Source organism: Camelus dromedarius, chromosome 12 (assembly GCF_036321535.1).
Source record: "Camelus dromedarius isolate mCamDro1 chromosome 12, mCamDro1.pat, whole genome shotgun sequence".
In the NCBI taxonomy this organism is placed as follows: Eukaryota; Metazoa; Chordata; class Mammalia; order Artiodactyla; family Camelidae; genus Camelus; species Camelus dromedarius.
In genome coordinates this window covers 41,089,942-41,101,189 of record NC_087447.1, presented here as the reverse complement: position 1 = coordinate 41,101,189, position 11,248 = coordinate 41,089,942, and positions in this window count along the sequence as shown.

The following is an 11,248-nucleotide window of genomic DNA, read 5'->3' as shown; positions in this document are numbered from 1 at the left end:
CTTGATAACACAGCTCACCAAGCCTTTTGCCAACCTTGGCTTTGGTGGTGGTGGGTGAGGGAATGGGGACTAGACTGGGAGTCCCATCTATTATAACAACAATAATGGTCAGTGCATACTGGGCCCTTTACACACTTCAAATCATTACTATTCTCCTCATTTGCTATATCAGAAAAGGGAGGCACAGAGAGTTCAGTGACTTTCCCAACTGAGTCAAAGAGCTGGAAGCTGAACTCGAGTTGCCGCCTGTATGTGTCAAAGGCACCCATGCTTTCATCACGCTGTAGCTGCTGGAGTACCAGGCTGTCACCCCCACTAGACCCTAAACAGCCTGAAGCCAGGGACCAGGTTTGTTTTGTTTTGTTTTGTTTTGATCTTTGTATTGTAAGTTCTTGGCACAGGGCCTGGCATAGAGCAGAGGCTCAAAATATACTTGTTGAACCTGCCAGCCTCTAATCATCTTATTATGACTCCTGCCCATTTCCCTCATGTACATGCTGCAATCCTTGGTCCAGATTTTCTGGCCTATTCCCTTTTCATGCTAATCATCCAGAAAACCATAATTATTGGTTCCTGTCAGTGTTGGAAGAGGGGAAGGACCCATTAAAAGACATCTTCAGCAGCTTCCCAGGCATTTGCTTAGACACGTCTTGTGTGCTTTTAGAATGGTAGTCTTATTATTATTTTAGTTTTTTTTTTTTACAAGTCTACTGGTTTAAATCAGAGGTTTAAATGATGTGGAAAATTCTAATGATGCTCCTTTGATGAGACGATTTTTTCCTCCATGCTTAGCATAATCTTCCTTTGAATTATGCCAGGGAATCTTAAAACCATAGCTTTATTTGTTTCTCGTTGCAATTCTCCCCCTTTTTTTTGGACACCATGCTGATAAACCATGGGGAAAAAGGAGCTCTTTGCATGCATAATGGGGATGGTCTTCAAGAAGCAGCCTAGGGACAGACTGCTCCGGAAGCTTGTGGGCTGAGGAGCTGGGTGTGCCTGGAAGAGAGCCCACCAGCCAGGGCGTGAGGCACAGCCTGATGAAAGCTGTCCTGGCTGCAGAAAGTGGTCCTGGGAGGATAGATATGGTACGAAGGGGCCACCTGGGTGGGTAGTTTCACCTAAGAGTGGTCCTACCCCTGAATAATGATGGCTGAATCAGATAGGGGTGGCTTAAGAGTTTTCATGTTGTAAGGTTTTAGGGGTGATAATTTGGCTGAAACAAAATTGAAATTGTTATTGCACAGCAGTATATATAGAACTAGGAAGTGTTTAATAGTCCATATTAAAGTATGGGGGGATGCTGGTGGAGTTAGACTCTGAGCATCCCATCCAAACAGCGCCCTCATCACTGAGATCCCATGAACTACATTTCTTCTCTTCTTCACCCTTCTGAATAAATCATGGAAGAGATAAAGCCTCCCACTACCCTTGCCATCATGGCACTACTTGGCAGGGCCACTAGATGGGTGGCCCTGCTGGAGGGGTGGCAAGATAGAGTAGTGCTTCTAAGCATGGAGCTAGAGTCAGGTGGGTCTGAGTTCAAGTCCTGGCCCTGCCACACATCTGCTCTGTGGCCCTGGGGATCCTACTCTTGGCTTCTCAGTTTCCTCATCCATGAAATGTGGGCAACACTCACTTCTTGGGGTGGTTTGGGGGCTTAAATGAGGTTCTAACAGATGTTAAGCATTTAGCAGTTTGCCTGGCATATGGTAAATATTTGATATGTGTATGATAGATGCAATTATTATTATTTTTGTTGTTAGTAAATGTTTTGTTATTATTACCCAGATGCACTTTCCATTCTCAGGGGGATCTCAAGCAGTACCAGGAGGCCATGGGGAGCCCCAGGGACCAGAATCACTCCTGCAGTTGAGTGGCTGTGGGAATGTGGTGTGTGTCAAGGTTCAGGGTTGGGCTTAGGCTTGGAGGGGGATTTGAATGCCTGATGGGGAATGTGGCAGACAGAGGGCAGTGGGGCAAAGGTGGAGAGGAGCCTCGGGGACAGTGAACTGGGCTCAGAGACGTCCTTCCTAAGGGCTTATCTGCCCCATACACCTCAGGGCTGGGGCAAAAGAACTTCCTTCCAGGCTGAAAGTGTTGGAGTAAAATGCCTGAGACCCGCTCTGGTGGGATGGGGGGCACCTTGCAGTTTGGGCTCACCCTGCAGTGTAGCAGCAGTAGGAAATAGGCCAAGACCCTCTGAGCACCTCTTTCTCTGTCCTGCAGAGTCTGGTTGGTGAGTGTCCCCCACTCGTTCCTCCAGATGTCCTGTGTACGTGCAGGGGAGGGGCAAGGAGGAGGGGCAGGTAGAGCTCGGCAAGGGCTTCTCCTAGAGGTAGCCAGACATGGAACCTGTAACCTCTGGGAAGAGGTTGACTTTGGGAGAAGGAGGGCTGGTCAGCCTCTGGAGCACCTCTAAATGGGCCAAAGGGGCAAAGGTGGCAGGGCCTCATGCAGGGGAGGGAGCAGGGCCAGGCCTGGGCCGAGTCTGCTCCTCTGGCGAGCCGGCCTTCTTGGGAATGAGGCATCAGGCCTTCCTTTCACCCGCCCTGACTCCCTGCTCACGGAGCCATGTGCTGGCATTTGGCTGACTCCAGGGCCAGGGAGCCTAGTCTGGCCCACTCATGTGGGCCACTTGGCACTTGGAGCTCTCGCTGCAAATTGATACACTAACAACTGGTTTAGATCAATCCTCTGTGAGTGTTGGTCTGAGTGAGCCTTGTTGAGTCCTCTTCCTCTGGGGACTGACAAGATCCCGTTTCCAGGCTTGTGAGGCTGAGGACCAGTCCCTGGACTGGGAATTGTGCTGAAGAAGTGAGTACTGTCTTGGGAGGCTGTCGGGAAACAACCAGCATCCTTGTTCCAGTGAGGCCCACCCTCACCCCAGGCCTTTCCCTTGCATGGCTGCCAGAGTGTATGGGGGTGCATGTGTGTGTCTGTATGTGCGTGTGTGTGTCTGTGCGTGCGCATGTGTGTGTGCGTCTGTGTGTGTGCGCACGCACGTGTATGTGTGTGTGCATGTGTGTCTGTGTGTGCGTGTTTTTTTTGTGTCTGTGTGTGCCTGTGTGTGTTTGTGTGTGTCTGTGTATGCATGTGTGCTCGGGCCCACAGGCACCTTCAGGAGGTACGTGGAGGGTCGATGTAGGCTGAGACACTGGTGGCTATACCAGTCCTCTCTCCCGCATGCCTCTCCCCAGTCCCCATGGTATCACTATTTGTTAAAAGCCACATGTGAGGCCATAGCCTGGGAATTAAAAACCTGGAAGTGAAAACGAGTTATAATCCCCACCTTTCTTACAACATCCTGGGAGATTTGGTTCATAAACTAGATGCTCTGCTTACTAACCATATGCTTTTGGGCCAGCCTCTGAGACACGTGGAGCCTCAGTGTCCAGATGGTGATAAATGTGCTGCCCTCAGACTGTTGACAGGAGGATTAAATGAGGTGATATATGTGTACCCATCTAGTACAGAACCACAACCAGGCACACAGAAAGAGCAGGGTCAATGGTAGCCTGTATTGTTTGCTAAATTCAGAATGGGCTCCCTGCACAGGGTGTAGAAGGAGCAAGCGTAGATGGGGGCTTGATTTAGCAGATTTTATTTTTTATTTTCCCAACAGGAGTTCAGCCTGGTAACCATGAAAGGCTGCATGGAGGAGGATGCAGACCTTGATTCTAAGACACTGCCCTTTGCAAGGTGTACTCTGCATTTAGAAAGAGCTCTCTGTGTATATGTCTTGTGTGTGTGTGTGTGTGTGTGTGTGTGTGTGGTGGTGGTGGTGGTAGAGAAAGAATACATTCAATGTGAATATCTATTAAAAAACATTTTCTGATTTCAGAAACATTAAAATATATTTAAAAAATTGTATCTTAAATTAAGAAAGTGCAATGCTACTCTTAATAGCTTATAATGATTGAGTGCTTGCTATGCTGGACACTGTGTTAATTCTTTGCGTAAATTATCTCAAATCTTCACAATGTCTTTATGAATGTGGCACTATTAGGTCCTCACTTGGCTAAGGAGAAAAACAGAACTCAGAAAGGTTAAGTAACTTTTCCAAAGCCACATGCTACATGCTAGAGCCAGAATCTATAACCACTTGCTGATGCCAGTGTGTTTGTTCTTGCTCCTGATGTGTTATTACCTCTCCAATTTAGGATACCAAGTTCAGTGCTGAAAAGGACAACCCACTGTCACTATCCATTTCTAAGTCCACTGCTCCAGTTTGGGGCACATATAATTTCATCAACATCTCCATCACTTTTTATAAATTCTTCTCTGGTTTTAGTACAATATGCTTTCTGGAAAAAACCTATTAACCATACACATTTTAATATGAATTTGAATCACAGAATCATATAATCTTACAGTGACAAGGGACCTTAAATTGCATCTAGCGTTACTTCTCACCAAATGCAGAAATCTCTGAGCTGTGACTCTGACATGGCCACCCAAGACTGTCCTTTCACTGTCTACCACCTTTCTGGACCCACAGAGCTCTAATTGCTAGATTATGTTGAACTAAAGTCTGTTTCTCTGCAGCTTTCTACCAGCAATACTCATTCTTCTCCCTGGCATGATTACAAAATAAATCTGCTTCCTTCTTCCCATGACAACCTTTCAGATACATATGAGCTCTCATATCCCCTCTCTTTTCCAGGCAGAATGCCCCATTTTCTTGATATATTCTCTGTAAGATTAGTTTGAATCTCTTTCACCATCCTGTCCACCTGGGTATGTGTACATGCTCCAACTGAAAAAATCTAGCACTGAAATATCTCACCAGTCAGGGTCCTTCTTCTGGAGTGTTTCAAACTCAAGCTTGACCTCTCACTGTCAGAGTTGAGGTCTTTGTTCCCTGGGAAGAAATTTCAGACACTAACTTCCAGCTGGGAGAGTTGTTATGAACCAGGTGCCACTTATACATAGCTACCCTATGACATATTTTATATGGTTTTTTAACCCGCTGAGGGCAATCGGCATGTCACTCGGGTCTTCCCTGTTAGGCTGTAAGTTGATCCAGGATGGGCATCACGTCTAATCACTCCCAGGGCCCTCCTAAGTGCCTGTTGCATTGGTCTGCCTCCCTTTGGCTGCCAATAAATGCGATTGATTGATGGACTCACTGGAGCCTAAAAGTCATTTTCTGCTCCGCCGCATCTCAGAATCCAGCTGTGTCCAGCTGGAACCAGCCCTTTCGTTTGCCCGTTTTCACTGTGAACACGGACCTAGATACCGCGGTTTACTCATGCAGCACAATAGGATGAATTTCACTTTAGAACTCCACTCTCTTCTACCCCCAACTGGGGAAGAGGTGGGCAGAATCCTGAGTGGACTGGCACATCCAAATCTGGAAAGAACCTTGGACAACACCCCTTCCCCTGCCACTGCTCCCACCCCTACCACCTCCCCCTTGTTATATTTATCTGCCAAATTTGGGTAACAAAAATCTCCCAAATGTAGGCATATTCCAGGCCTGCAATTTGTAGAGAAGAGGGCGATGCATCAAACAGATGTTTCCAATTGTATCTTCACTGAGCCTCTTGCCTCTGTTGCACCTCCTGGCCCCTCCTTCCTCCCTGCTCCTCCTCTCTGATGTTGCCCATAAATCAAGTGCCTCTCCTTAAAATTGTAATCACCAAAATAAGGTGATGATTTATAAGGAATTCTGAAATACTAAATAATCAGCCAAACACTTCAATTTAATGGCAGCAATAAGTCAAGTGTCTCCACACTCATCTCGGTAGGAAGAAGCACGGTTGGTCTTGGTTGTTTTGAAATGACAAATGCTCTTTTGTGCGTTGTAACAAATCAATTATTCACATGTTGAAAACCCGAACAACTCCTTTTTAAGATATACTTTTATGGATACATTTTAAAGAATGTCCCAGGAAGGGAGGGGACCCAAGCGCTTTAGTTATTTTTCTGGCAAAAGAAATTTGGGGAAATAATAGTTCCAAGGAGAAGACTGTCCGAAACAACATCAACCAGAGAGGCAGGTGCCTGTGCCTATGGAAGGTGCACACAGAACACCCAGGGTCTGCTTTTCATCCAGCCTGTGCAAGGAACAAGGAATCTGCTCTCACCTGCAGTGGCCTTTTTAGTAGAACTTGATGGTTACTCAAAGAGCTCTGAGAGGGCCCTCAATCCTCCAGCTCTCCTTGGGCACATTTGTCTGCCTTGTATTTTTCATTTCAAGGAGAATTTCTTCTTTTTCTGTTAAGAAAACAGTCACGCCTCAGCAGCTGGCCCCGAGATTGGAACCGTGTTATCTCGTTATGTATGGCCCCATCTGTTAGGGCCGCCCAGAAAGGTTCGCGCCTTTCCCCAGGTTCTATTTCCCTCTCCTCCCACATTGCATCCATTTGCCACACAATGAAATACATGAGCATCTGCTGTAACCTCTCCTGTCAAAGCAGGTGGGGCTCAAAGCCATCCCAGGCCTCTAGCCAGCTGGCAGGTTTGTTGGTTTCAAAGGCTTTTAGAACGTCACGCCATCAAGATTCCCAGTGTTGCAGCTGTCCCAGTGCACCCAGCTTCAACCACTTCTGGTGCAGTGGGTACTGTTTTGGGCCACACCCTGAAAAGGGGATCTGGACAAATTGGAAACTGTCATGAGGGTGGGTGACCAGAGAGTGGATGGTTTGGCCACTGTCCCATGAAGAATGGTTAAGGAATGATGAATGCTTTCAGTAGAGAAGATTCACAGTGTGGGGATGGATGCATAACTGATGCTGGGAGTGAGTACCCTGTCCAGTTCTGAAAGTGTCCAGGCAGAGGAAGGTTGTATAGTAGGTAGCAAGTGTCCCAGGTGGGCCCCCCAGGCTTTGCACCTCAGACATGCATGACGCTGTCCCTGTAACTAGTGCTGAAGTCTTTTTCAGCATCAGCCTGCAGTGCAGCTGTTTTCTATTAGACTTTCTCTGCTACAGCTGCCCACTGTCACCTGGCCTGCTCTCAGCCCCTTTCCTCCCTAACCCTACCCCTTGGCTTGGCTTCTCTTAGCAGATTTTCCTTCCATCTTCTTTCCTTCTTCCTTAAATTCTTACTTTTCTCAATGACTTTTTCCTTGGTATTCCATGCCCATGCTTTTCTCAGTTCTAAACCTGAGTGGTTTGGATGCTCTGTGGATGACTATTTTATAATTCAATCATTGGTTCATTCATTTAACAGTTATTTGAATGCTTTCTATGTGTTCAATAAGTCCACATACGTGATGAGTAATTTTATGGGTCAACTTGACTGGGCTAAATGTTATCTAAATAGCAGGTGAAGCATTATTTCTGGGTGTGTCTGTGAGGGTGTTTCTGGAAGAGATTAGCATTTGAATCAGCAGATTGAGTAAAGAAGACCACCCTCACCAATGTGGTTGGGCATCATCCAGTCCTCTGAGGGCCCAAATAGGGCAAAAAGGCAGAGGAAGGGCAAATGTTCTCTCTCTGCTTGAGCTGGGACCTAGCTTCTCTTGCTCTAGGATATCAGTGCTGGTTCTCTGGCCTTCAGGCTTGTGTTGGGACTTACACCATTGCCACCCCCTCTCCCCCAGTTCTCAGGGCTTTGGACTTGAACTGAATTACGCCACGAAATTTTGGGGTTCTCCATGTTGCAGACAGCAGAGCTTGGGACTTCTCAACCCCCATGATCATTGGAGCCAATTCCCATAATAAATCTGTATCTATATGATTACAAATGTAGAGATATAGCTATAGATAAATAAATTGATCTATATATATATCTCCTATGGGTTCTGTTTCTCTGCAGAAGTCTGACTAATACAGCATACAGTTATACTTTGTGAAGGTAAAAGCAGATATTATCAGAGAAAGTCACAAGGAGGACCTGTCTTAGACTGGATAGTCAGGGATGACTTCTCTGAAGAAGGGGTGTTTGGATTGAGACCTGAAAAATGAGGAGTCATCCAGGAGAGAGCATGGGCAAGAGTGATCCAGTAAGGGAACAGGATGGGCAAAGGTAGAAAAGAGCTCAGAGTGTTCAAGAAACTGAAGGAAGAAACATTCAGCACTATTTATGTATATATGTCTGTCTGTATGTATATGTCACAGTGTGAATACTGATCTCAGAGAAGGTTCTCTCTTCCTGGAAGCTCTTGCTTAGGTGGCCACATGGCTGGTTCCTTCCCAGTGTTCATATCTCTGCAGAGTTGTCACCTCCTCCAAGAAGACTTCTCTGACCACCCGTTCACACACACTATCCCTTATCCAACTGTGTATGTTTTGTGATATCTACCACTAAGTGAAATGGTATTATTTATCTGATTACTTCTTGATAGATGATCTTCCCCCATTGGAATGGAAACTCCACAAATACAAATCTTGTACTAATAAGCTGTCAAATTCCCAGCACCTAGCAAACAACAGGCACTTAATAAATGTTTTGTGAATTAATGGATGATAAATGATAGGCTGGAGAAACAGAATATTTTAAGGAAATGTAGTTGCATTATAATCAAGCACCCACAGGACAAATGCTGAAAGGGAAGAGGGAGGACATGTTAGGGAACCATGCCAGGACATTATTACAGAAGTAGGAAGAGGTGTAATGAGCATATTTATTATGTGAACGTAAAGGCCAGTACTTAAGCTCCTTGCTCTTAAGTAGGCTAACATCTCTGCTATTTGCATCACGAATTTGCTTAGCAACTCCTGTTGCCTTTATGATAAATAAACACAGACGCATTTCTGTAACAGGCATCCTTAATAACGAAGCTGCTGCCAAGCCCCCAGTGAGTGCATGGCTTGTCACCAGTTACAGCAAATATTCTGCAGTGAAAGGCTCTGACTTACGAACGTGGGCACCATTTCCATGGCCATGCCCTTCAGGGGATTGTGTCTGGTTGTTTAATGTTTGCACAGTTGTGAGGGGATGAAAGGGCAAGCCGACCTGCATTTGGGTTATTCATAGATCTTTGTTGAGCTTTTAAGTAGCCATCACTCATGAATTCCCTTCTGTTTTTTTCTACCATGCTTTTCTATTTGCTGTTTATAAAACAAACATAATTCCACTGTCAAATCCCAACATAAAACAAAATAAAACAAAAAGATCCAAGTATTGGAGAGCAAAACAGGTTGAGAGGTGGAATGGCTTGCTCAGTGGATGCTCAGAGGTTGGGAGTGATGGAGAGAGAGGAGTTGGGATGATATTCGATTTATGGCTTAGGTGACTGGTGTATGTTTTGTATCAGTTGGAGTTCAGTTAAGAGAAGCAGAACCATTAGGAGATCTCGCTCTCTCTCTCTCTCGCTCTCTGTTTAATCTATCTATAGATATATGCATGGATGTAGACATAAGACATAGATATAGATTTATTACAGGGGTTTGACATTGTGCAATGTGAGAGCTGGTCAACAGTTTACATAGGGCTGGTACGTGTGTGTCTGCAAGGAAGGAAAGGAAGTCAGGAAAGGAAGACAGATAGGAACGCAAGGCTAAAGGGAGTCTGCAGAGGTGAGCTGGAAACCGTAAGACTAGCCTGGAACCTGAGTTGATCTGTCATCACATTTTGGTTTTCGATGCAGGAGAAGCTGGTTTCCTTCATCACAGAGCTAATATGCACCTCGCCCAGCAGAGAGAGGTGCTGGAGGGAGATGTCCAGCGGGAGCTGAGGAGCTATTGCCTCACTTGGGGGAGGAGGACCGTGGCTAAGCAGCATCAGCCCAGCAGTGTCTTTCTGAGAGTTAAACAAGAACTGTCTCTGCTTCACTTCTACCTTCCAAGTCCCACGTACAGTGTCTCTAATGGCCACGCCAACCCAGAGCTGTGCAGGGAAAGGGATGGGTGGGGAATAGAGGTCAGCCTAGCTAAATGGACAAATCCCCCACAGGGGCATTGACAGACCCCCCACGGCTGTGGATGAGAGGACTCAGGGGTCGCGTGGAGCCGGAAAATACCATTATTGAGGGGATGGGCAGAGGCTGGGAACCTATAGTGGGGAATGAGAAATCAGAGAGGTCAGGGAGAACCTGTGGGAGGCAGTGCGTCATTCCTGGGTATGAATGTGAGGATGTGAGCCTATGAATAATGACGATTACAACGAGGATGATAGCCAGGTATAATATTGAATTTAATGACTAGTATCTACGGCACTGGCCCATCACAATGGATGCTGAACTGTGAGGCGGTTCCCAGGGTCCTGAGGAAAGGCATCACGCTGCCATGTGATGGTGATGGTGGACATTGGGTGCACACGGGCTTGGGGAAGCAGCTATTTAACATCCAGTATGGGAGTTTTCCCACATTTTGAGAACTTTTATGCTGTCTTGGTGCATATTTGCTGAATGTCAGCCCTGCTGATCTCTAACATTAATCATCTGTCTGCTGTGGTGCCAGGTACCCAGCTAGGCATCGGGAGCGTGGTGGTGGTGGTGGTGTTGCCTCTGGGATGCTTTGCCCCACCTGACTCAACTAGGGGTGGGGAGTGAGGGTGGTGGGGATAGGATGGGGATCAGAATATTAGATCCTGGCAGAGCAAATCATCAGGCCCATTGTCAGCAAACATCTGTTGCCAGGCAGGCACCACTTTTGCAGGAGGATGTATGTCGGGGAGATTTTATAGGCCCTGCTCCACGTTGGGGAGAACATTTAAGCAGGCAACAGCTGTTAATGAGCACTATGCTGCTAATTAGGACAGCCTAGGGAGGAACAGCTGTGGTGGTTTGGAGTGACAGATGCTGTGACATCTAACTGTTGGAATCTTGGGGGCTGTCTGTCTCTATGGGACACGTTCTGAATGCTAGGACCCACGAAGACTCGTGGAGCATTCAGTTTGGGAGGTCTTGTCTTGAATGATCTGATGTGATTGTTCACCCAGGTCAAACACCAGAAGATGTCCAAGGTGCCATTTTGACCGGCGGGCTATGGACACAGCTTTGAGTACAAAGCCTGAAAGATCTGTGTACTCAGAAGTAACCCAGAGGTCACTCGCTTTACCCTCGTCCTCCTCCCTGAAGCATGAGGGGTACTGTTCTCCACTTGACTTCTGCCTCTGGTAAGTCAAGATTGGTCCTGCTACCTTTCCATTTTTCAGAGAGAAACTTTGAAGAGGTGCCAGGGTATCGTTACCTTAAATGATCTGGGCATTTGTCTTAATAATACTGTCAAATTGACCAAAGGACATATATCCAAGATTACCCATGCCTCAATTTGTTGCCATTTGGCTTGGCATTTGGTGAGGCCAAGGTGGACTGGTTCAGTTCATAAGTGAGCCAGGTTGCCTCACTCTGGCC